Below are 25905 nucleotides of genomic sequence, written 5' to 3' on the forward strand. Positions count from 1 at the left end.
AATTATTGACTCGAGTATAAGCTGAGGGTGGAAAATGTAACAGTTACTGGTAAATTTGAAAAATAAAAATAGATACCAATAAAATTACATTAATTGAGACATCAATGGGTTACATGTTTTTGAATGTTTGCCATATTTCAAAGAAAAAATGTAAATTCTCTCTGTAAGTGGAAAAGGAGGGTCAACAAAAACAATAGGATAGCAACAACAACAGCAATAATTTATTTGTATCCTTCCCTATCTCCCCATGCGGACTCAGGGCGGCTTCCAATATAGTAACAGGAAAACATTCAATAATTATCATGAAAAGCAATTAAAAAACCAACCGAGGTAAAGTGTCATATCAATTCCCTTGCACCTTCTCTAAGGCTTCTCCTATTGATGCAGTGTAGAATGGCATTGGCCTTTTCAGCTGCAGCATCACACTGTTGGCTCGTGGTCGGCTCGTGGTCAACGATGACTCCTTTCATAGAATCTTAGAGTTGGAAGGGACCTCTAAAGGCCAACCCCCTTCATTCTGCCTTCATGCAAGGAAAGCACAAAGAAAGCACCCCTAATAGATGGCCATTCAGCCACAACAACAACAACAACAACAATTGCAGCAGGCTGGTGAGCAGACTGCTGCAATAAATCACTCTGACCATGAAGTCATGAGTTCGAGGCCAGCCTTTGGCGGGGTGAGCACCCATCAATTAAAAAAAATAAAAAATAGCCCCTGCTCGTTGCTGACCTAGCAACCCGAAAGATAGTTGCATCTATCAAGTAGGAAATAAGGTATCACTTATAAAGTGGGGAGGCAAATTTAACTAATTTATGACGTGAAATGAGGAAGTACCGTCACAGTGGATGATGAAGCAGATGCTCCCCCCTGTGGCCAGAATCCAACATCCTCTCAGGAGAAGGTTAAATTGCCACTGCGTTTTTGTCTGTCTCGATTCTATGTGTATATGGGCATTGAATGTTTGCCCTATATGTATATAACGTGATCCGCCCTGAGTCCCCTTCGAGGTGAGAAGGGTGGAATATAAATACTGTAAATAAATAAATAAATAAACAACAACAGAGTTGGAAGAGACCGCATGGGTCATCTAGTTCAACCCCCTTCTGCTTTTATGCAGCAAAAGCACAATCAAAGCACCCCTGATAGATCCAGCCTCAATAGTGATGATGATGATAATAATAGAGTTGGAAATGACCCCTTTGGCCACCCTCTTCTGCCTTCATGCAGCCTTCAAGCAGCAAAAGCACAATCAAAGCATCCCTGACAGATGGCTATCCAGCCTCGATGATGATGATGATGATGATGATGATGATGATGATGATGATGATGGGAGAGACCCTTTGTGCCATCTAGTCCAACCCCCTTCCCCCTTCCCCTTCCAGTGAGAGAAGGAGAAAGGGAGGCATGCGAGTGGCAAGACGAGCAGTGAGGGAGGCACGTGCTTCTGTTTCTCTTCCACTTGCTGTACATGCACCCTCTGCTCTCTGCACCGCAACCCAGCTGGGTTGCTGTGCAGAGAGCAGAGAGGCTGCACACGTGGTGAAAGAAGGAGAAACAGAGCGCATGAGTGGCAAGACAAGCAGGGAGGGAGGCACACGTCTCTATTTCTCCTCCACTCACACAACCAGCTGGGTTGCTGTGCGGAGAGTAGAGGGCACGTGTGCGGTGAGTGGAGGAGAAACAGGTGTATGCCTCCCTTCTTGCTCACCTTGCTATGCATACGCCTCCCATTCTCTATTTCATGCCATGTGTGCAGTAACTTTTCCAAACAGAGGCCTCTGCTCACTGCAAGGGGCCTCTGCTTGCTGCGAGGGGCTTTGCAGCAGACGCAGCAGAGAAGGAGGCTGCAGAGGTGAAGACAAGGCCAAGGACTCCGCCACCTCACTGGGACAGAAGATTTGGTAACAGCTGTGGTGGCAGCAGAGCCCGGCCCTGCTCCACTCAAACATAAGCAGAGGGGGCTTTTGCAGTCCCCCCAAAAAGGGCTGAAAATCTTGGCTTATATTCAAGTATATACAGTATGCCATCTCCTGGGCTGTTTTGCATTCCAGGGGAATGTCAGGGGAATGGGGGATGTTCTCCAAGTCTATTCTTAAAATGAGAATGCGAGGATTTAAATACCCATTTCTGCTCCAGACTGGCCCCACATTAACTGGTCAGAATAGACATGGCCAAAGACATATCCCCCAGTTAAACAAGCATAGATACCCAACACATTTTTTCCCATTCTATCTTCCCTCACACACTTTTTCTCTCACTTCCTCCCCTCTCCCCTTTCCTCCATCTCCCACTGTATGATGTATATGGGTGTACATCTCTGTGAATGAGTGAATGCCTGTCTTTGGCTGCGTGCTCAAGTCTTGGCATGCATGTTTGTGTGACCCAGCTAGGTCTGAGTAGTTTTATTCCATAATTATGAAGCATTTCCCCATTCTAGGACTGCATCTATACTTATCCAAATAATAGGGTATTGGACCTGAGAGCTGCCACAATACAGCATGGGAAGATCACTGGAAGACGTTTAGTGTCCAGATGGAAAAACCAGCTTTCTGGCAGTGTTATTTCTGATAATCAAATAGCTATGTACCCTGTTGTGGCCTCATCAAAAACAATGTTGCTAGCAACCATTACAAGAGAGCTGTTTCTTACCGGTAATGCAGTTGTGGGTCTCTTGATTAGACTGAGCTGGATTCAGCCAGATTCAGATATTCACATCTCAAAAACACTGGGATGACTCCAAAGCTTCCTGGAAACTCCAGAGTAAAATCTGTTTCCTCTTGTTCCAATTTAATGGCTGGAAGTAGCACTTCTGTTGTGAATCCAGCTGTAGTCACAACAATAGATGAAAGGCGAATCTGCTTTATTTTGCCCATGTAGACTTGGCCCATATTGTACCAACTGTTTTACCGAGCTTCTATAGCATAAAATATCCAATTACTATAGCTACTGTGTTGACAGACAGAACTTGGGCTATCCCTATTATAGACTATGGATATCTTCTGAATTTGTTCCCTGTATTTTCACTTTGTATGATGTTTCCTCATCAAATGTCAGAATAGCTAGCAATGTCTTACACAATGTCTTATGTACAACAGTTTACACACAGAGAAAGGATATGGATGTTTGATAAGGAATGTATGTTATGCATATGTCACAGGTCCTGTTTGTCCTAATTTTTGCTGAGGTTCACCCTTTATCCTTGCATAATGTTTTGTGAGAAGCACGAGAAAAGTAGAATTTGGTTCAATAAGTTCTGAGGGTTACCTTAATAGGGTCATTATGGGGTACTATGTAAATGACCGGCAAGTGGTTTAATCATCTGAGATGGGATTGGGATTGAGGGGGAAGGTGATAAATCTAGTTCTCCATTCTAGGTTTCAGACATCAGATTGCTATTCAAAAGGAAGTTCTGTATAAGTAATTACAATTTATTATTTAAGTGGAAGTTGTATCTCTTTATCTGACTATTGTCCAGGCAATTTAGAATACATCGCAGAAACTCAATTCAAGCAAATAATAGAATCACTAAGTTTAAAGGGATCATAATGGCCATCCAGTCCACCCTCTTGCCCTCTACCCATCTGTATACACCCAACCCAACATCCCTTGGTCCTCTGACTGATGCATAGAGCAGGAATAGCCCCAAGGCAATTGGAAGTTGGCGTACCCATACATCTCCAAGGCAATTGATAATTGGAGCACTGAATTCCTTCTAAAAGGAAGTGGGAGAAGTAGACTTCCTGTAGTTGCTCATTGTGGCCAATGGTTGGGCCAAGCAGGTCTCCCTTTGCTGTGCTGTTCTTTGTGGAAAGCATTGGGTACAATTTCTCAGCAGTCCTAGTTCCTCTAGCTTAATCAAGCTCTGTGCATTTTGTTCTCCAGTTCTAGTTATTAAAATTCTGTTGTTGGCTGTCCTACTGATGATATGCATTGGTATCTTTGAAGTATTTGAAATCACACATTGCCACTCTTCTTTGATGGCTTACTGCAAATGATCTTGAATGAGTTTAGTAGATTGGGTGTCTGTCTTTTCCACAAACATGCAGTGGTTGTACACAGAAACATGAACATTTACCTTGATTCAAAGTGCATGAAAACAGCATGTGCTCTTCTTTACTAGTTCAAACATGTCACTACACTTTCTTAGCCCTGTGGGATTAACCTCTGTCTGTCTCCTGTCTAGTTTAAACATCATCTCCTATTGCTAGGCAACAAGAAACAAGCTTTGATTTTGGCCTGATGGGCATTCTTAGTGATGATGTAGGGAGACAGACAGTTTTTTTATGAGCTCACTTGACCCTTCAGGGTAGGAAGTGGAAACACTTGTTTTGTAGTAAATTGAGCAAAACAAGACAGAGACTTTAAGAGGAAGTGACAGTAAGGCAGGGTATGGTGATAACAGGACTGCCTTATTCTTTGTATCAGAAATATTTGCCACATCAGTACACTTGAGCCATGGTTTACCTTATCTGCAACATGTCAACATGGTTCATACAATGAAGTTATTTAATTCTAGATGTTGTAACTGATAGAACTTCATCTTCCCGGGCTTTAAAAACACTTCACTAAATAGATACTGAAGTTAAACAGGTTCCAACTTAAAGGAAATTTAAACAAAAAGAGATGGTTTTGACAATGACTTTGAATAGAAAATTATTAAACATATGAAGTCTCCAAGATGGATCTAAGCCCTTTCTGGCTCCCTAAGTGGGTGAGGGATATGGTAAATGCCGCACTGCAGTAGGGAAATTTCTATCCCACCATAAAGATGCAGTGGTGAGGTCTTTGCTGAACACAAAAACACTAGATAGCTACTAGCCAGCCTCCAAAATTCCTTATTTGGGCATGGATCTGGAGCATGTCGTGGTCTCCCAGCTCCAGGTCTCCTAGATAAAATGGATTATCTAGATCCATTTCAATACAGGTTCAGTCTTGGTTATGAGCACATCTACACTGACCACTTAGGTCAGTGTGAAATTGGCAGAGAAGGAAATTATTTTGATGTGAAAGTCCTAAAATCAGATTGAGGTCTGGATGGAACGTACAGTAGAGTCTTGGTTATCCAAGATAATGGGGCGGGCCCAATCTCAGATAACCAACTCATCTGTTAATAGGGAGGCTGGAGCAAGGGCTTGTCCTTCCGAGAACCACGAGGTGTGCCACGGATCTCCCTCAGCCAGACCCTTGCTGGAGGAAAGAGTTTCCCCCAGCAAGAGCCTGGCCAAGGAAAACCCGCGGCACCTCCTAGTTTCTCGGAGGGACAAGCTCTTGCTCCAACTGGAGCAAGGGCTTATCCCTCCAAGAACCGCGAGGCACACTCCAGATCTCCCTCGGCCAGGCCCTTGCTGGAGAAAACTCTTTCCTCCAGCAAGGGCCTGGCCAAGGGAGGCCTGGGGAGACGTCCCTCAGCGAGCCCTCACCCCTTGGGAAGCACCCCGCGATCACTGCAGCAGTGATCGTGGGGCGCTTCCTCCTCCCTCTCCCTCTTCTCTTCTTGAGCTCCCTTCGCTTGAGAGAAGGAGGAGGAGAGGGAGGGGCGCCCCTGGCGGCTCCTCAAATAACACGGAGCCTCGGGTAATTGGGGCTCGGTTAACCGGGGCTCTATTGTATATGCATCTCAGAGGCTGACTTTGAAATGATTCCAGGCTCTGTAGTATCTGCAGTTTGACAGCTGCAGATAATGACATTTTCTCCCAACTCCCTCCACCTTATTGTGTATGTCACCAGTGTGCCCTGTCCCTTAATCGCTTCACCATGTGGTGTGGTTTCAAGCCCTTAAAGCACTGATGTACATTAAGGGTTATCTTGGTTTAAAGCCCTTAAAGCAGGGGTCCCCAAACTAAGGCCCAAGGGCCAGATGCGGCCCTCCAATGTCATTTACCTGGCCCCCGCTCTCAGTTTTAGACTTGGGCTTGCCCAAAGTCTGAAATGACTTGAAGGCACACAACAACAACAATTCCAATTGACTTTACTATCTCATTGGCCAGAAGCAGGCCCGCACTTCCCATTGAAATCCTGGTAGGTTTATGTTGGTTCAAATTGTTCTTATTTTAAAATATTGTATTGTTCTTTTATTGTTGCTTTTTTGCACTACAAATAAGACATGTGCAGTGTGCATAGGAATTTGTTCCTTTTTAAAAATAATTCAGCCCCTCAACAGTCTGAAGGATTGTGAACCAACCCGCTGCTTAAAAAGTTTGAGGACCCCTGCTTTAAAGCATGTTGTAGCACATGTTCATGGCATACATCATATAAAAACTGTGCTGTCATGCTGACTAAAAACTTCATTAAATGGTCAGTATAGATGTGGCCTGGGACAGCTTCGGTTGTTTCAGTTGTATGAGGTACAACAGAAAATGGAGAATATATCACTAGTGTTCTGCTGGCTTTCAGTACCTACTAGAGTTGTGCATGGATTTGTTTTTCAAAATGGGCTCCAGGTGTTTCGGCCAGCTGTAATGGCCCAGGCTCATCCACCATATTTTTTCTGGCCGCAACAAACTGCATGGCTAATAAAATGACTGCTTTTGGTTTCTTTCATCTACACATGGAGCGCGGAGAGGTATCCGCATGCGCACACAGGGTTTGTTGCGAGCAGGCTTCTGAGAGAGACAGATCAGTGATCTAAATTCTCAGTGCCACTCCCTGCTCTGCATGGCTTGGTTTGCTTTTTGACTCAAATAGCAATAAATAAGCAGTTTACTTTTGACACACTTAAGAAACTGCTACCGATGGTGCCCTTCAGAAGAGGCAAGCTTCAAATGTGGAGTAGAGGTATCTTACAATGTCTAAAGCCACCATAAAATGTGGAGGTAATTTAAATCTTTTTTTAGGAATGGCTAATGCTGCTTCGGGTGGTGTGGCTCCAATTGAAATAAGTGTTTAAAAAGCGTGCTTCCCTTAACTCAGTTTCATTGAAAGGGTGATGAAGGCAAAAAGTCCCAGAAAGGGTGGTTTCGTAAGTCTGATCTCCTAAAAATGACTGAAAGAGCACCCTCATAAGTTCCCCATTGCCACTAATGGCCAGATCTTCCCGGATCGTTTGGTTGCTCGATAAAAAAAAATGGATTTTTTTCCTGAATGAATTCAGGAGGCTCCTGAAAAATGGATATGGGGGTCCACCAAAATCCAGATACCAGATTGTATCTGTATCTCCCTAGTACCTATCAGCATCAAATTCTTCTAGGCTGCCTCTTAGCAATGGAATTTGGGGGCACTTCTTGGGCAGATCCCAGGATGTTGAATTCTCTCCCACACAGCATTTGGTTGGACCCCTCCTTGCTTTTTTTCCACTGTCAGACAAAGTCTTTTTTTATTTAGGCAGGCCTTTTTCTATTAATTCATTCAGATAAAGGAACCTTTAATGGGGTACACTGCATTTAAATATATGTTGTGTGTTTTAAAAGTTTTTAAAATTTGTTTAACTTTGTATTTTTGATACAATTGTCTGCTTAAAATTTTATTTTATTTTTTTTAAAAAAATCTGTCAATTGTTGGTTAATACATAAAAAGACTGCAATAGGGTTGTGCATTGGCCCGACCCAGGCGTTCCTATAAAAAGGAAATTATCCAGATAATGAACCATCTCTGGTATCAAGAAGGTACTGAAGGCTTTGCAAGCAGCACATGACACAGCACAATCCATGAGAAGAGCTATGTTCATATAGAAAGCACCCTCAAATGCAAATCCTAAGAGCTTGAAGTCATCCGGGTGTATCAGAAGAAGGCAAATGGCTGATTTAATAACACAGTTAGCCCATTTGGCCGCCGCACTGTGCCTTCTAACCCTACACACTATTGTGTTGAAGGATGTGCAGTTTACTGTACACTGTTTTTTTGATGATAGCATTGTTTACCAATTAGGTAAAGGTATAGCTACAAAGGGATCCAGTACCCTACCATCCTTAACCTCCTTAAAGATCTTGGCCCAAACCGAGTTCTCATTACCATTTATAGATTTCAAGTTGTTAGCTATGTAGGGAATCCCATAGAATTATTAAAAGGTTGAAAACTAGCAACTGGCCAAGGTCCCAACTGGTTGTGAACTGGAGGGTAACTCACAAGGGCTTGAGCTTCAGCAAGTGGTTGATGCTGAGTCACTGCCACTTGCACAGTGCCCCCAAAGCCAGGCAATTACCCCCTAAAATCATAGAATCATAGAGTTGGAAGAGATTTCCTGGGCCATCTAGTCCACCCCTGCCAAGAAGTGGAAATCGTATTCAAAACACCCCTCACAGATGGCCATCCAGCCTCTGCTTAAAAGCCTCCAGAGAAGGAGCCTCCACACACACCGCAGCAACGCGTTCCACTGCTAAACAGCTCTCACATTTAGGAAGTTTTTCCTAATGTTCAGATCAAATCTCCTTTCCTGTAGTTTAAAGCCATTGTTCTGCATCCTAGTCTCCAGGGCAGCAGAAAACAAGCTTTCTCCCTCCATTTGCTCCATTTGCAAGAGAAGCCTAATGCAGATCAAGCCAAAATATCGATCACCTTGTTGTAGTATAGCAAGAATCACAGGATTTTTCTGAATGTTCAGTGGATGAGGAGGATGATGGGTTTCAAAGTGAGGAGTGTGAGTGATTGGAGGGAATTAAAGGCAGTCAAGGCTGATGTTTTGGATTCTTCAGCTCGTTCCCAGCCAAAGGGAGAAAGTGAAAGTTCCAGTTCCCTTGAAAAAAGGCCTTGAGAAGACAGGGAGTTTTCAAGGGAGAATAGATTAGACCTGAGAATGCAGGGAGTGAAAAGATAGCAAACTAGATAATCTCAGAGGATTTGAAAAAAGACCCTGAAGTCTAGATGTGTTGGGCATGATGACATGGGTGTCTTGGAGGGCTTAAATTAAGTGGTTTGGTTTCAGGTCTTTCAGAGGAGACAACTTTGCTATAGGAGATTGAACTCTAGCTTCTTTTGAGAATTGCATTTGATATTTGTACTGACTCTGGTGGATTTGTCCCTTTTTCCTTTTTTATATTCTTTCTTTAATAAACATTCTTATATTGTATCACAGGACTCTGGTATAGTGCTGGTGAGGTCGAGCCAAAATAGGCTTCCTGCATTTAACCAAATTTGACCTGCAGCGGGGAGTTCCACAGATCCGGAGAAAAGCCCTGCTGTGCCCGCAAATGAATGAAATGTGCGCTCCAATGACAGCTTATGAGATGTTCTCTAGCCACCTCCCTCTCTAGCTCCTAAACTATGTAATTAACCCCTAATAAAAAAGGTAACATTTGATTCTAACCTCTCTGCTCACGGTGGTTATTATGTATCTTTTCATGACTCCTGCATGCGAAAACTCTCCCTTTCCTCTCTACAATCCTCTGAAAAGATTCCCCTTTCCTTCTCACCCTTTGCAAACCGCTGGCTAGCCACAGGAAGCCTTTCCTTTTGAATCGTGGATGAGGAAAACTCATTAATGGATTGGCATCCATTTTATGTCACATCATCCTGGACTAATTCTTATCATGACTGCTATCTTGCTGCTAACTTGGGGACTCCTCCGCCGTGGGGAAACTGCTTTATTCCAATAAAAAAATAAATTTAAAGGGGCAACAGCTGATTGTCAAAACCGAAGCCTCTCCTGCCACCGTGCACCTCTGGCTTCTGAAACTTGGCTCTCGAAGTTTGGACTACTTGCTTGACATGGAGAGGGTCACCTGGAAGCCCTCTCATGCCTCAGGCCAACTGCTGGCACCCTCAATGACCCCCCCCCCCGGCTGACCTCACTTCACGAACACTGAATGGAATCTCTCCTTTCTTTTTTGAACTTTATACTTTCCTATGAAGTTTATGAACTAAACCCTGGGCGGATGGGGGAGAGTGACATGATTTATGATCCCATGAATTTATCTTATATATATATATATATATATATATATATATATATATATATATCACATGTTCCTTTCCCCTTCATATTATGAGATATGTATGATAAAATATTAAGAGCGACCGAAGTTTGACCCGAGAGACCAACAAAAAGCTGCAACTCAGGCGGGGAGGGTTTTCCCGCCCCAGGCCATTGTCAAATACCTTTTGCATGAACAATAGACCTGGCTATTCCCTTTCAAAATTCGGAGCAAGGCCATTTAGAAGAGGAATTGACCGCTTGGATTTTATTTTACATTCCAACGTGGGATAATCCGGCCCTCGGAAAGCCAAAGATTATTCCAGCTGTCATTTATTTTATCAATGAACTGGATCCATTGAGAAACAAACCTGCTCATCTGATCAGCCTTTGACTCACCAGAATCTGACAAAACCTGCGAGACAAATATGTATATTTGCACCCTCAAAGTAATCAATAAGTCGCCTTGAGGGCTTATCTAGTCGGCACTTACTTTTGCATATTGACTCATTAATTCATTCATAATCCTCTCGGCCATTCATTGTTTGTGGCTCAGCCCGCCCCTCACCCCTGATTGGTAAAGGAGCTGAAGTGGAGGGAGCCCTCTGATTGGACTGGGCTTTGCGCCACTCTCCCAAGGACCAATCAGCATGAAGCAGGGCGGGGGAGGTGTGGCGGTAATTTCAAATTTTGCCGCCCTGTTTTCTGTACTATAAAGGTTACTGCTTTGCATTTCTTGTCATGTCTTCTCGGCGATCGATTGCGGTTGACATCCTTTTCAGCTGAGTCAAATAAATCAACTCGGTGCTCTTTCTCCAGTCTACAGGTGAGATTATTGGGGAACGGCGAAACTCTGATTCGTAGCTGCTCCCCGCTTGCCAGGATCAACGAACCTGCCGGGGGAAGCTTCAGGTCCCTCTCGCTTAGAAGGGAACCCCCAAATTCTAGCTCGATATCACTGGGTGTAAGGGTGTTCCAGTGCTAGGGTGCAACACACCCTAATATATTCATCTAGTAAATCAAGATGGCTACCACCATGCAAAAAGCACATGGCCAAACAAAATTGACACTGCTACATGCGAGCACATGGCAAAACAATGTGCACATAGCAAAATAAAATAGCTGCCACCACCAACAATCATCCCCGCCACACCTAACCCACAGATTGAGAAAAAACAGCTCCCTGGTTCAGTCTAAATGTAATTCTTCAACTGTCCAAAGTCCCAAAAAGGGGGCACCCAAACCAAGCTCTCATGCACAGTGAAAAAACATAAGGGCAAGATTGCCTACACTCTCTCCCATCTACTTTACTTACAGCCACAGTGATGAAGAAAGGTAGCCACCAGGGAGATGAGCCAAGTACAACACTTTGTTTGGACTGCGAGGAACAAATAGGCTGAACCCTGCCTTAAAAGGGCAGTCCTACCCACACAAAGTAGTCTTGGCTGGGACTATTTGACTGAGGTCTTTCACCGAGGGCCAGTAAATAGCCCTCCCCTCCAAGATTGCAGTGAAGGGGAAACCTAATTTTTGCAAGATGCTCAAACATTTTTTTTTCTGACTTCCAGATTCTCACTGTAACAAGAATAGGGAGTCTTAAATGTCTATTAACAACTGATTTTTAAACAACTTTAATGGATTCATCACACGGCAATACTGGCTGACCATTTGTCCATACTTTGTCAAAACACATTAGTAAAAATATTATAAAGGGAAACTGCTTTTTTAAACCCTTCTTGGGAACCCAATCACTGCCTTTCTAGGTGGTTTTGGATTATTTTGACTAGTTTGATAAAGTGTGGAAATCACCCAAAATGGCCTGAAAAATTATTATTTTAAGGTCTATGGATTTGGTGGGCAATTCCAAGAAATGTACATAGGGACCTCAGTGGCACACTTAGTCCATTTCATTTCTATAAAAAAATTAGTTGCTCTTAGAGCTTTACAAAGACTGAGATTTCAAATGGGTACTCACATTGTGTTAGTATATTTGTACAAAATATACTTATTTGAAATATCTAACTCCATATAAAATTCATATCTTTTTCTCTAAGGACACGTACACAGAGGAGACATGCCAATTGATCACAAAATAATTAAGTCAATGCTGATCAGTTCAATATGTTCTATATTGTACATTTTACAAAAATACACCCCTCCAACAAAAGTCTCAAGCATGCAGGAAATCTTTCAGGACCTTATCACACATGCATACACACACGTCACCATTTTGCCAGCAAGCAACACTTCCCCCGCCAGCACAGTGGAATCTCCACCAACTGGGCAGAAGTGTGCTCCATTGGAACTAGCACAACACAGGAGCCTTCCTGTGTTAAGAAGGAGGTGTCCTATGATGTTTCCATGCTGGTTGGGGATGGGGTCTCTGCTGGAAGTTGGAGGACGTCGTGTGATGGGCTGTGTGCCAATCCATCCCTCAACTGACTGGCAAGTGTACTAGGACACTTAAATTAGTAAGTGTAACAAGGTCCTCAGAGGCTATCACAGCAAGAAGAACCTTTGGCACTGCTTCATTTACCAGGCAAGGATAAATCAGAATGTTGATGTACATGTGTATGTATGTATGTATGTATGTATGTATTTATAAACCTTACATCAAGGCAGTTTTGGTGTTATTTTATTTACAAAGTGAGGTCAGAGTTTACATCTCAATTCTGTACACATTGTCCTTTGAGGCATGTCACTGGCATATATTTCAGCTGAAGTGAGAGGAAAGAGGACCCAACATACAGCTCCCATTTAAAGAGGACTGACATATTTCTGTTAAAACTGATATGACAATTCCACATTGACGTACTTACTGAGTTCTTCCAAATTTTTATCATGTCTTGACCCAGCTTACAATATATGAACTTTAAGTGGACACATGACATGGCGATGAAAAGAACAAAGGAGAACAAACTTCAAATTTGAGGGAAGATAGGCAGCTAGAGGTGGGGAGTAGACATAGTTGGATTGCAGAGTGAAAAAAAGTAAGAGCGCTTCCAGACATCACTAAATCATGGGTGTTAAACAGGGGCAAAAAATCCCAGGACTTCAAAGAGGTCCACATACAAACCTGTTAGTCCTGGGTTATGTGGATCTCTGCAAAAGTTCCGTTCTTTGTCCTGGTCAGAAAAACTGTGCCCTCCAGACATTTAATGAAGTAGAGCCTGGCTGCTTGGCCATCTGCCCAGACAGATTTGGATGTATACTTGTGGCATGGAACAAGAGGGTGCTGTTCCTGGGTTATACATGACTGTTTCTATTAGCCACCTGCATGACCTTGGCTCTCAATATTTACATTCCTCTCCAGCACATCCATGTCCCAACATCCAGTAGTAAGTTTTTGCCATTTATTAAACTGTACCCATGTTGTCAGCATACACTGAATGAGGAACCAACATGTATAACCCGGCAACATCATCCTGTTGTTCTCTGGCACAAGTACACCATGAAACCTGTCTGCACAGATGGCCATACAACAAGGTCTGACTAACTACAGTAATGGTGACATTCTGTTCCTGGTTTGAAAGTGTCTGTTCCTATTTCATTGTGTACTACATAATGTGAAAGTACTTGTTGCACCCCAGGAACTTCATTTTTCTGCCACAAACTTTATTATACAGGTGAAGGACAAAGTTCCTCATCCCAGGACAAAGGTTTTGCCTTCTGTGTCACCTCATTTTAGGAACTGATCAATCAGGAACAAACATCTAAAACCCGGGAACAAACTCAAATAAAAAATCCCATGATTTCCAATTGCAGGGACATAGAGACACTTGAAGATCCAGATATTCAGCTAAAAACTGCAATATTCCAGTACCTGTAAATCTTGCATTTTTTGCCTTTTGTAGCAATTGCTTTTGGGTTTACAGGGAATGGTGTCTGGCAACCCTCCTGATTGCTGCAGGAGCTCCTGGGATAAAGGTACTCTCTGGACAAGCCCTGAGAATAAATTAAGACCAGACTAGCAATATAGTTAATTGTTGCAATAAGACTTTGGAGATCCAGACTATTCTTTACTGAGCCAAAATCCTACAAGATAACTTTAGATGAGCCATTCTCCCTCTTTAGGAGAGGCAGGATATAAATTAGAGAGCCAACATTCATTCCTGCAACAACCACACATTTGGGCACAGTAGAAGGGATGTTAGGTCACTTCTTGGTGCCACTTACACTGATTTGCTGCTTCTCACCACCACCACCACCCCTCCCAGGTTTTGGAACAGTGGTGGTCCAATTCTGTGTGGTGGTAGGCCACCTGGACCAGTTTGAAGTAGAGAATCAACTCAAAATTAAGTGATTTTTTTTTATTTTTACTTTGTTCACTAAAGAGAGCTTCAAGGGGTGCCAAGCTGGGAGTTAAGGCCACATGAAACCTACAGACCACACTTTTTATATCTCTGTTGTAATATACAGCATTTACTCAAATCTAATGTGCCATCAAATCTAATATGCACTTCACTTTTCAAAACATTAAAGCCAAAAAAAGTATTTGCTGCATTACCAGACCTGAAATTGTACTTCAAAGCATATAGACTAGCTTGGATGAAAGATTGGCTAACCTTAAGAAATGAGAGACTGTTAAAATTAGAAGGTCATGATTTACTTTTTGGATGGCATGTCTATATGTGGTATCAAAAAGCAAAAGTTACATGCAGATTTTAAATACCATTTTATAAGACAAGTCATACTTAGGTTTTGGAACAACTACAAAATTAAACTCTGTCCAAAATCACTATTATCTTTTTCAACTGAAGAAGCTTTTTACACGTTAGATAAGAAGAGAACACTGAATTACACACAGAGATTTAATAATATATGAAGACAATAAATACAGATTTAAAACCAAAGAAGAACCGAAGGATGCAGGGCAGGACTTCACCTACAGTGATAAAGAATTAGGCAACTGAAAGAAATATTTACTGTAAAAATATGAGATTTGAAAGAGACCAATCGGAATTTGAAAAATAACTATGTACTAATGAAGAACATCTTATTGGAAAAAGCATTACTGAAGATGCAAATGGAAACAGAGCTGATAAAGACTGTATGATTAAATGGGCACAAAATGTCGGGCACAACATTAGATAAATGGGAAAAATGTGGACTATTGGTTTAAAGAAAATTCAGTGCTCCGAACTTAGAATTTTTTTTAAATAAAATGATGACCCCAGCAAAACTAGCTGAAATGTGTATGGGAAGAAACAACAAATGCTGGAAATGTAAATAACAGGAAGGAACTTTCTTCCACATGTGGTGGACTTGTAAAAAAGCAAGAGAGTTCTGGGGCAAAGCGCAAAAAACCTTGCAGAAAATCCAAAGATACAACTGTAGCCTGAATTATTTTTATTGGGAATGTCAAATAATCAAATAACATCATTAAACTATTAAGTATTGCACTACATGGTAACAGCAGCAAGAACAGTATATGCACAATTCTGGAAGAAGGCAGACCTCACAACAATAGAAGAATGGATAGTTAAAGTCTTTAAAATAGCAGAAATTGACAAATTGGCAATGATGAACAAAGAAAAAACATACAAAAGAACTTTATCAGGGACTGGGAACCATTTCTAAACTATGTTAAAAAAGGAAAGTAAGAACAGTTTTTATAGAAGACTTCATAATTTAACCTGTTAGAATCTGTGAAGGGAATTTATAAATAATAAATATCAGGCCAGAAGGAAGACTAGAAAAACAATGTAATGGGAAGGAAGAACGAAACTATATATGAATGTCTCCAACCCAAGGGACGAAAAGTCACTAACCTTAGAGGAGTGGGAGGAAGGGAGAATATAACCAAATATGAATATTGTATAGATATTAGGAAGTATTGCATTGATTCATGTATATACACATGACATGTACAGTAGAGTCTCACTTATCCAACATAAATGGGACGGCAGAATGTTGGATAAGCGAATATGTTGGATAATAAGGAGAGATTAAGGAGAAACCTATTAAACATCAAATTAGGTTATGATTTTACAAATTAAACACCAAAATGATATACAACAAATTTGACAGAAAAAGTAGTTCAATATGCAGTAATGCTACGTAGTAATTACTGTATTTACGAATTTAGCACCAAAATATCACGTTATATTGAAACCATTGACTACAAAAATGCGTTGGATAATCCAGAACGTTGGCTAAGCGAATGTTGGATAAGTGAGACTCTACTGTATATAGCTTTGTTTCATTTTTATGAATATATAAACTTAAAATAAAAAGAAACATATTAATATATAATAAAGAAAGCTCAAAAGAATAGCTCTGACTGAAACATGAATGTCAGGCTCACTTCAAAGGACCAGTCTGAACGCAGCTCAAAGATAGCTGCTCTCAAATCCAATCTTTATTGAAGAATACATGACTTTGGAAAAGTCGAGAATGACCTAATGTTTACATACATTCAATTTTATCACTTCTGATGCAACGTAATACCACACGCAAATATCATCATCAAATCCCACCCTCTGGATCACATTACTACCATTCCCACACTATATCAATTATAATTGTTTATACTTTCAACCCTGAGTTCCCAGGCCCATTTTATCTTCTCCCGCCAGGTGCTTGCAGGGTTATTTATGTTATGTTATGAAGCCAGATTCAGGGCTTGGAAATTCAGCCCTGGGATTTGGCTCCATGACATGGCGCCCTCGTTTTCTTCGTCCTCCTCTTCGGTTCTTCTTTCATCATAATCCTGAAACAAATCAAACAATAACTCTATGTGTCCATTTTGTCCAAAGTCCCCATGTATTTTTTCAGCAAGCTGCGATGGAATACTGGGTGTATTTTCCCTAAACTTTTTGGCAATGCCAACTGGAAAGTTACTTCATTGATAACACCCTGTATTCTGAATGGTCCAATATATTTGGGGCCCAATTTTCTCGAAGGTAGCCCCAATTTGATGTTTTGGGTACTTAACCACACTAGATCTCCTTTATCCAGTTTATCGCCTTACACCCTCTTTCTGTCTGCGAACGCTTTATACTTTTTGTGTGCTTCCTTTAAGGATGAAGTCACTTGACTCCAGCATTCTAGCATTTGCGTTTTCCATTTCCCTGCCTCTGTTTCCTCATTCTCTGTCCATCTTGGCAACTGGGGCAAAGGCTGTATTTCATACCCGTAAACCACTTCAAAGGGGGTTTTATTTGTTGCTGAATGTATAGTCGAATTAAAAGCTAGTTCTGCAAAAGCCAACCACCTAGACCAGTCATTTTGTCTCATGTTAGAGTACATTCGAAGGAACTGCCCAAGTGTCTGCTGAGTACGTTCTACCGCCCCGTTTGTCATGGGGTGAAAAGCAGAACTTAGACTCCTTTCTGCTCCTAGCATTTCCAAGAATTTTTCCCAAAATTTTGCTGTGAATTGTACTCCTCTGTCACTGACCACTCTACTGGGACATCCATGAAGTTTGTAAATGTGGTTTATGTACAATTCAGCTAGTTTCTCGGCTGATGGTAGTTTCGTCAGTGCTATAAAGTGGGCCTGTTTAGAAAACAGGTCTAATACTGTCCAAATATAACGATGTCCTTTGCTAACCGGTAGTTCCCCCACAAAGTCCATAGCTACACATTCCCAAGGTCTGGTAGGTTCTGCTACTGTTTGTAATAATCCCATTGGCTTCCCTCCTCTCGATTTATTTCTGGCACAATCATCACATTGAACAACATGATTCTTTATGTCCTTCCTCATCCCTGGCCACCAGCAATGTTTTGCTATTGCCTTTGTTGTTTTTGTAATTCCTGTATGACCAGCGCTCTGGTTATTGTGAAAACGATGCAAAATCTTAATCCTTAATGTTGCTGGGATATACAGTTTCTTGTTCACAAACCAAAATCCCCCCTTCTGCTCCCCCTTTTCTGCGTTGGATGCGATCCACTGATCTCCATCATAAGACTGTTTCAGTTCGTTTCCCCAATTATCTTCCCCGTCGAGTTCAACAATAGCAGTGTTCTCCTTTTGGGTTTGCGCTCTTGTCCTGACAGCTAAGCCCCATTGTTTATCAGAGAATATTGTTCCCTCTTTTGCTGTGGTTATGCCTCCGTGTTGAGGCATGCGTGAAAGAACATCTGCCAAGACATTCTGCTTCCCTTGAAAAAACTTTAATTGGAAATCGAACCTGCTGAAGTATTGCGCCCATCTAATTTGTTTGGGGGACAATTTTCGAGGAGACTTTAAATACTGGAGGTTCTTATGGTCAGACCAAATTTCAAATGGGATTCCGCTTCCTTCGAGGAAGTGTCGCCAGCATTCTAAGGCTTTTAATATGGCTAATGCCTCTTTTTCCCATATTGGCCAACATTTTTCAGTTTCGCTGAACTTCCGGGACAAATATCCGCAGGGTTTTAAGTTCCCATTTTGATCTTTTTGCAATAGTACTGCCCCGTACGCACAGTCTGAGGCATCGCAATGGATTATGAAAGGGCTCCTGATATCGGGGTGTTTTAGGATGGGTCCTTCTGTGAAGCATTCTTTTAGGGTTTCAAATGCCTTTTGGCATTCTGGCGTCCAACCCAGTTTGGCGCCAGGAGCTTTTACTTTTGCTGTCTCCCCTTTCCCTTTTGTTTTTAAAAGTTCAGTAAGGGGTGCGGTTATTTGCGCGAAGCCTTTTATGAAGGATCTATAAAAATTTGCAAACCCCAGAAATGATTGCAATTGCCTCCTTGTTTGAGGCACTCCCCATTCTTTCACATCTGATACTTTAGCTGGATCCATAGCTAACCCTTCTGGAGATATCCGATACCCCAGAAAGTCAATTTGAGTTTTATTGAATTCACATTTGGACAGTTTTGCGTACAGCTTTGCTTCTCTTAGTCTCTGCAAAACTTCCCGGACCAATTTTACGTGCTTTTCCTTATCTTCGCTCACAATCAAGATATCATCAAGAAATATGAATACCCCTCTGTACAACAATGGGTGTAGTATTTCATTTATAAGCTGCATAAAGCAACCGCCTCCATTTTTTAATCCGAAAGGTAAAATTTTATATTCAAAATGGCCGAATGCGCAGGAAAATGCAGTTTTCCAAGTATCCTCCGGTTTAATTCTTAATTTATGATATGCTTCAATTAAATCCAGTTTGGTAAATATGCTCCCTTTCTTCAATACGGTAATTAAATCCTTTACTAAGGGCATAGGGTATTTATTGTCCTTAGTAATTGCATTTAAATTTCGATAATCAATGCACAATCTTAGGGAGTTGTCTTTCTTTCTCCTAAATAACACTGGGGCCCCGAGAGGAGAATTGGATGGCTTAATGAAGCCTCGCGCCAGGTTTTTATCAATATATTTCCTCAATTCCTCCTTCTCCTGCACAGACATGGGATACACTTTTGGTTTTGGTAAGTTTGCTCCTGGGGTTATTTCAATTTCTACTTCTATATTCCTTTTGGGAGGTAATTTACTGGCCTCTTTCTGATTGAAAACATCCACAAAGTCTCTGTATTCAGGTGGCAATAGCTGTGGGTCTATCTCATCTGCTTCATCTCCCTCGTCCTCCTCTTCTGCAATTTTGCTTATCTCCCATTGCGTCTGCTGTTCTTTAAATGCTAGGCTCTTTCCTCTCCAATCTACTTCAGGATTTGCCTGTTCGAGCCATGGTATCCCTAATATTACGTGGTATGTGGCAATAGGGGCTATCACAAAGGATATTCTTCCTTCCCATTTGCCTATTTTACATGGGACCCCCCGTATTTCCTTTGTAGATACTTCCCCAGCAGCGACTGATCCATCTAGCTGCGAAAATGCAATTGGGGAGTCAAGCGCCATCTGCTGACATTTCAGCGCTCCTGCTAATTCCGGAGTTATAATGTTTCTAGAACAACCACAATCCACAAATGCCTTGCAGGTGGCCCGATTCTCTAGCCCCGAGAGGCAGATTGGCACTACTATCATGCGTTTGTCCCGACTCACCAGTTTTTCTGAAGATTCTGGGGCTTGCACCTCCTCTTCCGCACGCCTCCCGGTTGCTGGCTTGGGCTTTGGGGGTTTTGGCGGCTCCCCCTTCCGGGCCCAGCATTCTGCTGCTCGATGGCCCGTCTTCCCACATACAAAGCATCCCGGTTTAGGTTTGTTGTCGTCTCCTCTGGAGGGAATCCCCGGCCCCCCTCCGGGTCTTTCCTGCTTCCTCGTTTCTCCTCGACCTCTCGCCACCGGTCTTTGCTGGCCGCCGCTGCTCCTGAAGCGCTTTACTTGGGCCAGGGTGGATTCAACGCGCCCCGCTAGTTGAATCCATCCCTGGAGCGTTTCGGGGTCATCTCTGTGCGCTGCCCAGCTGAAAATCTCGGGGCGTAGTCCCTCTTTAAATAATTCCACTTTGGTCACTTCAGACCACTCTGGTACCCTTTCCGCGAGGTGGAGGAATTCCTCTGCGTACTCGGGCACCGTTTTGTCCCTCTGCTTTATTCCTTTCAGCTGGTCTCGAGCCCTCAATTGCTCTAGCCGGTCTCTGAACCGGTTTTCCAGTGCGGCGAGGAAGCGGGGCACTGACCTCAGGCATGGGTCGCGTCTGGCATGTAGTTGCACATACCAGCTGGCTGCTCCTCGCTTTAGTGTGTTGCCGATGGCTCGAACCCTGCTTGCTTCGGAGGGGAATGTGTGTGCATTGTCTTCCATGTATCCTCTGATGCTAATTAGAAAAAAGTTCAGTTCATCTGATTCCCCTCCGTATTCTAGTTTGAGATCTTCCCTTCTTGGCATCCATTCTGCGGCCCGTTGATGCTGTCTGGGAGGCATGGGGAAGGGTTGCATCGGGTTTCCTCGGGCGGCCCCTTGGAACACGCCGCGCCCCACTCCGGTGGTCATTCTGCGCGGCTCCCGAAATTCTGCCGCCGCTGTCGGCCCTTCCACCCATCCGCATACTGGCCTCGCTGTAGCCCCCGCATCTCGCCTTTCCTCGTCGTACGGCACATCCTCCTCCTCTTCCTGGATCTCCTGCTCCTCTCCGCCTTCGTCTGCAAATCCACTGGACCCGATCCCTGGCCCCAGTGGTCTTTCCACCCCGACGCCCATTCGGGGGGTTGGGAGCTCTGTTGGAGATGGCGGCCTCAGAGTTCCCAGAGCTCGCTGGCGCTCCACTTCGCGTGCCATTCTGTCTCGGAACTCCAGCTCCTGCCAGTATTCCTCATCTCCCTCGTCCCTTGCCGCCACGGGACTCTGCGTTGATGCTCGCTGGCCCCTCTGGCTCCAATCTCCTTCTTTACTTGGCTCTCTCTCGGCGCCATATCGGATGGGCTCCTTTTGGAGATTCTCTTCCAATAGTGGCACCAACCTCCCCACGGTTTCCGACAGCCTGGATAAATTAGTTTCCAGGATGGATAACCGCAGGGCCACGGTCTCCGGCATACTTCCTCCAGATCCCCAACTGGTTTCTGCAGCCGCAGAGACGCCTCTTCCTCCCCTGGGAATCCTCTGGGTCACGCCATTCGGCCTGGGGTACCCCGTAGAGGAAGCTATGGCTTGCAGCGTCTCTTCTCTCTTCGGCCGGGCCCCTTGCGAAGGCCTCCCTGCTCCATTTGGGCTTTGATCTCCTTCTTCACTCATTATCACTTCACTGCGAATTCCGCAGGAGGGTGAGAACGGGATTCTCGACTTAAATGTCAGGCTCACTTCAAAGGACCAGTCTGAACGCAGCTCAAAGATAGCTGCTCTCAAATCCAATCTTTATTGAAGAATACATGACTTTGGAAAAGTCGAGAATGACCTAATGTTTACATACATTCAATTTTATCACTTCTGATGCAACGTAATACCACACGCAAATATCATCATCAAATCCCACCCTCTGGATCACATTACTACCATTCCCACACTATATCAATTATAATTGTTTATACTTTCAACCCTGAGTTCCCAGGCTCATTTTATCTTCTCCCGCCAGGTGCTTGCAGGGTTATTTATGTTATGTTATGAAGCCAGATTCAGGGCTTGGAAATTCAGCCCTGGGATTTGGCTCCATGACACATGAAGGAAAAGAGAATGCTGTGATTTCTACAGCTGTACCTTTATGGTGCAAGTTAATCATTTCTTCTAGCAAGTAATAAATAAATCATCTGTCTTACACTTCACTTTTCCCTGGAGGAAGTAACCAGGTCACCCCGCTCAGAAGCACATACCTTCCAACTACCATGATTTGGCACTTTTTTCCAGCTACTTTTAAAATGTCCCTATTTCTGTCTCCTCCTTCCACTTTCCCCCTTTGTCCTCAGCTTTCTTCAGCTGGTACAGACTGAGAACAAAGTGCAAAAGTTATTTGTATTTGGTCAATGCAACAGTTGGGACAGGAGAGGAGGGGTTTAACAGAGTTGCCCTTGTGGAGGGAACTGCCCAAGAATAAAAAAGGCCAGAAGATCCCGAAGTAAAGGAGAGCTGGAGGAGTGTGGAAAAAAACAGGGGGGCAGGAAGGTTTAATGGAGAACTGGTGGGAATCTAGGAGGGTTGTGAAAAGAGGGTGGGACTGGGGAGAAACCCTTGATAAGGGAAGATGGCGAAAGCAGCTGGGAAGGATTTGTGAGAAAGGAGGAATTGTTGAAGAAGAGAAGCTTGGTAATGAAGGGCAGGACTGCAAGGAAATTCCTGGGACCTACTTGTTATTAGACCTTTCTGTGAGAAGGAAAAATATACACTGAGTGCGTAGCTAATTGTCTGTTTTATGTTGAGCTACAGATAATAATATCATTGTCACATTCTTTGCTTCCTGAAGATGCAGGCTTATTGTTTTCAGGTTCCCTTAATAGAGAAGAGGGCCACACTGCAAGAAGAGCAATGTCTTGTTCTTCCCTGTAGGCTCAGAACAAAGCAAACCACTGAAGTATGCTCGAAATTCTTTATTCTTCCTCATTAGTGATTTTTTTCATCTTCTAATATTACATGGACTCATGTGTCCCAATTTTCATCTGTGAAATTTTTGGAGTGTATAGAAACAATGCCAACCATTTTGTGAAGCAGTTTTCTTGTAGGAGGTAGTGACACTGACTGACTACCACTATGGAGCAACTGATGGATAGGAAAATTGCCACCCTGAAACCTGAGAGAGAGTAGAAGACATAGGCTACATATATCAGTTTGCGTTGAGCAAGGGTGACGGTGCTAGCTGGTGAGACATCCAATAATAACAGCAGTCTATCTCAGGAAAGCAAACATGCACTTGTAACTTGTACACTTGTAAAAGCCTACAAATATTATTTCCCCTTCATTGCCACTTCCCATTAGCCCAGCTCGACTGGCTGCTGATAACTTTACGATTCCAATTCAAAGTGCAGGTTATGACCTATAAAGCCCTAAACAGTTTGGGTCTTGCTTATCTTAGTGACCACACCTCCCCCTACGAATTGGCATGAGCTCTAAGATCTGCCAGGAAGGCCCTCCTCTCACTCCCACCACCATCTCAAGCATGGTTGGTGGAGATGATAGAGAGGGCTTCCTTGGTGGTGACCCCCCAGCTCTGGAATTCTCTTCCCAGGGAGATCAGATTAGCCCCCACCTTGTCCACATTCTGCAAAGACTTGGAAACATGGATGTTTCAATGTGCCTTTGAATAACAGATCAGTTCGCAGTCACCACCCCCAGTCCTAATTTGTCCTTTGTTCCAGCTTCCAGCACTTTATTCCCACTCTCAGTCCTACTGTCCTGCGTTTTGCATAAACCCTGCCCTTCCCTTGCAAATTTTAATAGTCCCACGTTAGGTTCTGCAATGTTTTCAGATGTATTTTAAGATGTTACTTCTTTGGTTTTAACTATATTGCTCTATCTGTGCTTTAATTTTTGTATTTTGTATTCTGTATTGTATTTTGTATTCAGTATTCCCTGGTTCTTGGGCTTGGTCCCCATGTAAGCTGCCCCGAGTCCCTTCAGGGAGATGGAGGCAGGTTATAAGAATAAAGTTGTTGTTGTTGTTGTTGTTGTTGTTGTTGTTGTTGTTATTATTATTATTATTATTATTATTATTATTATTATTATTATTATAACAAATGGATGATCAGTTCCACTTTTTAAAAAAAGAAATCAAATCCCTGGTTTTTATCTGTCCTGTTTATGAAAACAATTGCAAAATTTAGGGAGTTCTTGGCAATCTAAGCAAACTGAACAAGACTGTCAGTTAGTTAAAGCTCAAAATGAAAATTCCCTTCTGCTCCCCATAACCTGAGAATTCTTCCCTCACATTTGTCCTGTAAAGCCTGCTAGAGGGTTGTTTTCATAACCCAGTTAGTTTATTGTTGTACAAAATAATTTGTGTCCTTGAAGAAGGACCTAATGGCAGTTTAATTTCTATCATCCACATTGAAGCTTAATTATCTTAATTTCCTCTTCTGTTTCACCCTAGAGAAATCACAGCTATGTATTTGTAATTCTCTATCAAAGTGGCAGCTAGGTCCAGATCTAGTCCAAGAGAAAATTGTAGAAATGCATTGGTGATAAAGCTTGTAGCCATCAGTTGAGCTTGGATAACCAAAAGCAAAGAGCTAGCAACCAAATCCCCAGGTGTCTCTTCTGACAAGCAAATGGAAGAACTCAAAAGGGTAGGACAAAGCAATCCAACCATTTTCAGTCATCCCAAACACCAATTTCCATCTTTCAGAGACAGAAGACAAGGAAAAAATATTCTAATGCAAACTGGCACAGAGACCAATGCACGGCCGTTAACATTAATTATGTATTACACAAAGCAATATAGATAGAGAGAAATGGGGGCGAAGGGGGACCTTGCAACACTATTAATAATGAAAGGGGAAATTTGTAAACTCTCTACAAGGAATAATTTGCATAGCAATATAAACATGGCCCATAATACTGAAAAGCGGGAAATGGTGCGATGATTTTAAAAAAAAATAGAGCTACAGCTTTAAACATTTAAAGCAATGATTAAATTATAAGTACATGCTCTCTATTATAATTTGCAGGAAAATAATATTTATACTTTACTAGGTGAATGTGAGTTAGAAGATATACCACTAAAAGTGGTTTGTTCTCTCAACTGGAAAAGAGAAAGGTCAGATGCCCTCCAAAATAAATTGGGCTCTCTCAAAAAGCCATTTGTAAACATGGAAGTACTGAGTAGCAGAGGGGAACAAAGGTCCAAAATTAGGCTTGAGTAGGTTTGCAGCTCAGGATTATCCATGTCATAATATTTCCAATTTCTATGTGTGGTTGTAAAAGCTGAACTGTGAAGTTAGCTGAAAGGGAGATGATCAAATCATTTACAATGTGGTGCTGGTGGAGATTTCTACAGATAACATGGATGGCCAAAAAGATAAATATTGGTTTCAAGATCAAGTCAAGTCAGAACTCTCCCTAGAAGTCAAGATGAAGAAACTGAAATTATCATATTTTGGACATATCATGAGAAGGAATGGTTCATTTGAAAAGACATTAAAATGCGGTCAGGTGGAAAGCAGTGAGAAAAGAGGCAAGTGAGAGCAGGAAGTCATCGTTCTTAGTTTGCAAGAATTGAGCACAGCTCTTGATATTCACAAGCTAGAATAGGTTCAGAGAAGGGTGGCCAAAAGATCAATGGTTTGGAAACCAAGCCCTATGAGGAATGGCTTAGGGAGATGGGTATATTTAGGTTGGAGAAAAGAAGGCTTAAGGGGAACATGATAGTCATGTTTAAAGATTTGAAAGGATTTCACATTGAGGAAGGGGGCAAGGTTTTTTTTTCTGTTGGAGACTAGGACATGGAGCAATGGATTCAAATTGCAGGGAAAGAAATTCCACCTAAACATTATGAAAAACTTCCTGATGGTAAGAGGTGTTTGGCAGTGGAATATGCTGCCTCACAGGGTGGTGGAGATTTTAAAACAGAGACAGGATTGCCACCCGTGCTTTGATTGGGTTTTTTCTGCATGGTTCTGGGTTGATTGGATACCTTTTGTAGCCTCTTCCATATATATGATTTTGTAACAGAGTGACTCAGAGGCCTTTCATTCATAGGTCCAACATAAGTCAAAGTCAAATTGACAGTACAGCTGTTCCTCTACATTTCCAGTTTTCACTGCATCTGAAGGGATGGACAACTTTCATGGGACTGGTGTAGGGGGTCATTTTTTAA

Source organism: Anolis carolinensis, chromosome 4 (genome assembly GCF_035594765.1).
Source record: "Anolis carolinensis isolate JA03-04 chromosome 4, rAnoCar3.1.pri, whole genome shotgun sequence".
Lineage (NCBI taxonomy): Eukaryota > Metazoa > Chordata > Lepidosauria > Squamata > Dactyloidae > Anolis > Anolis carolinensis.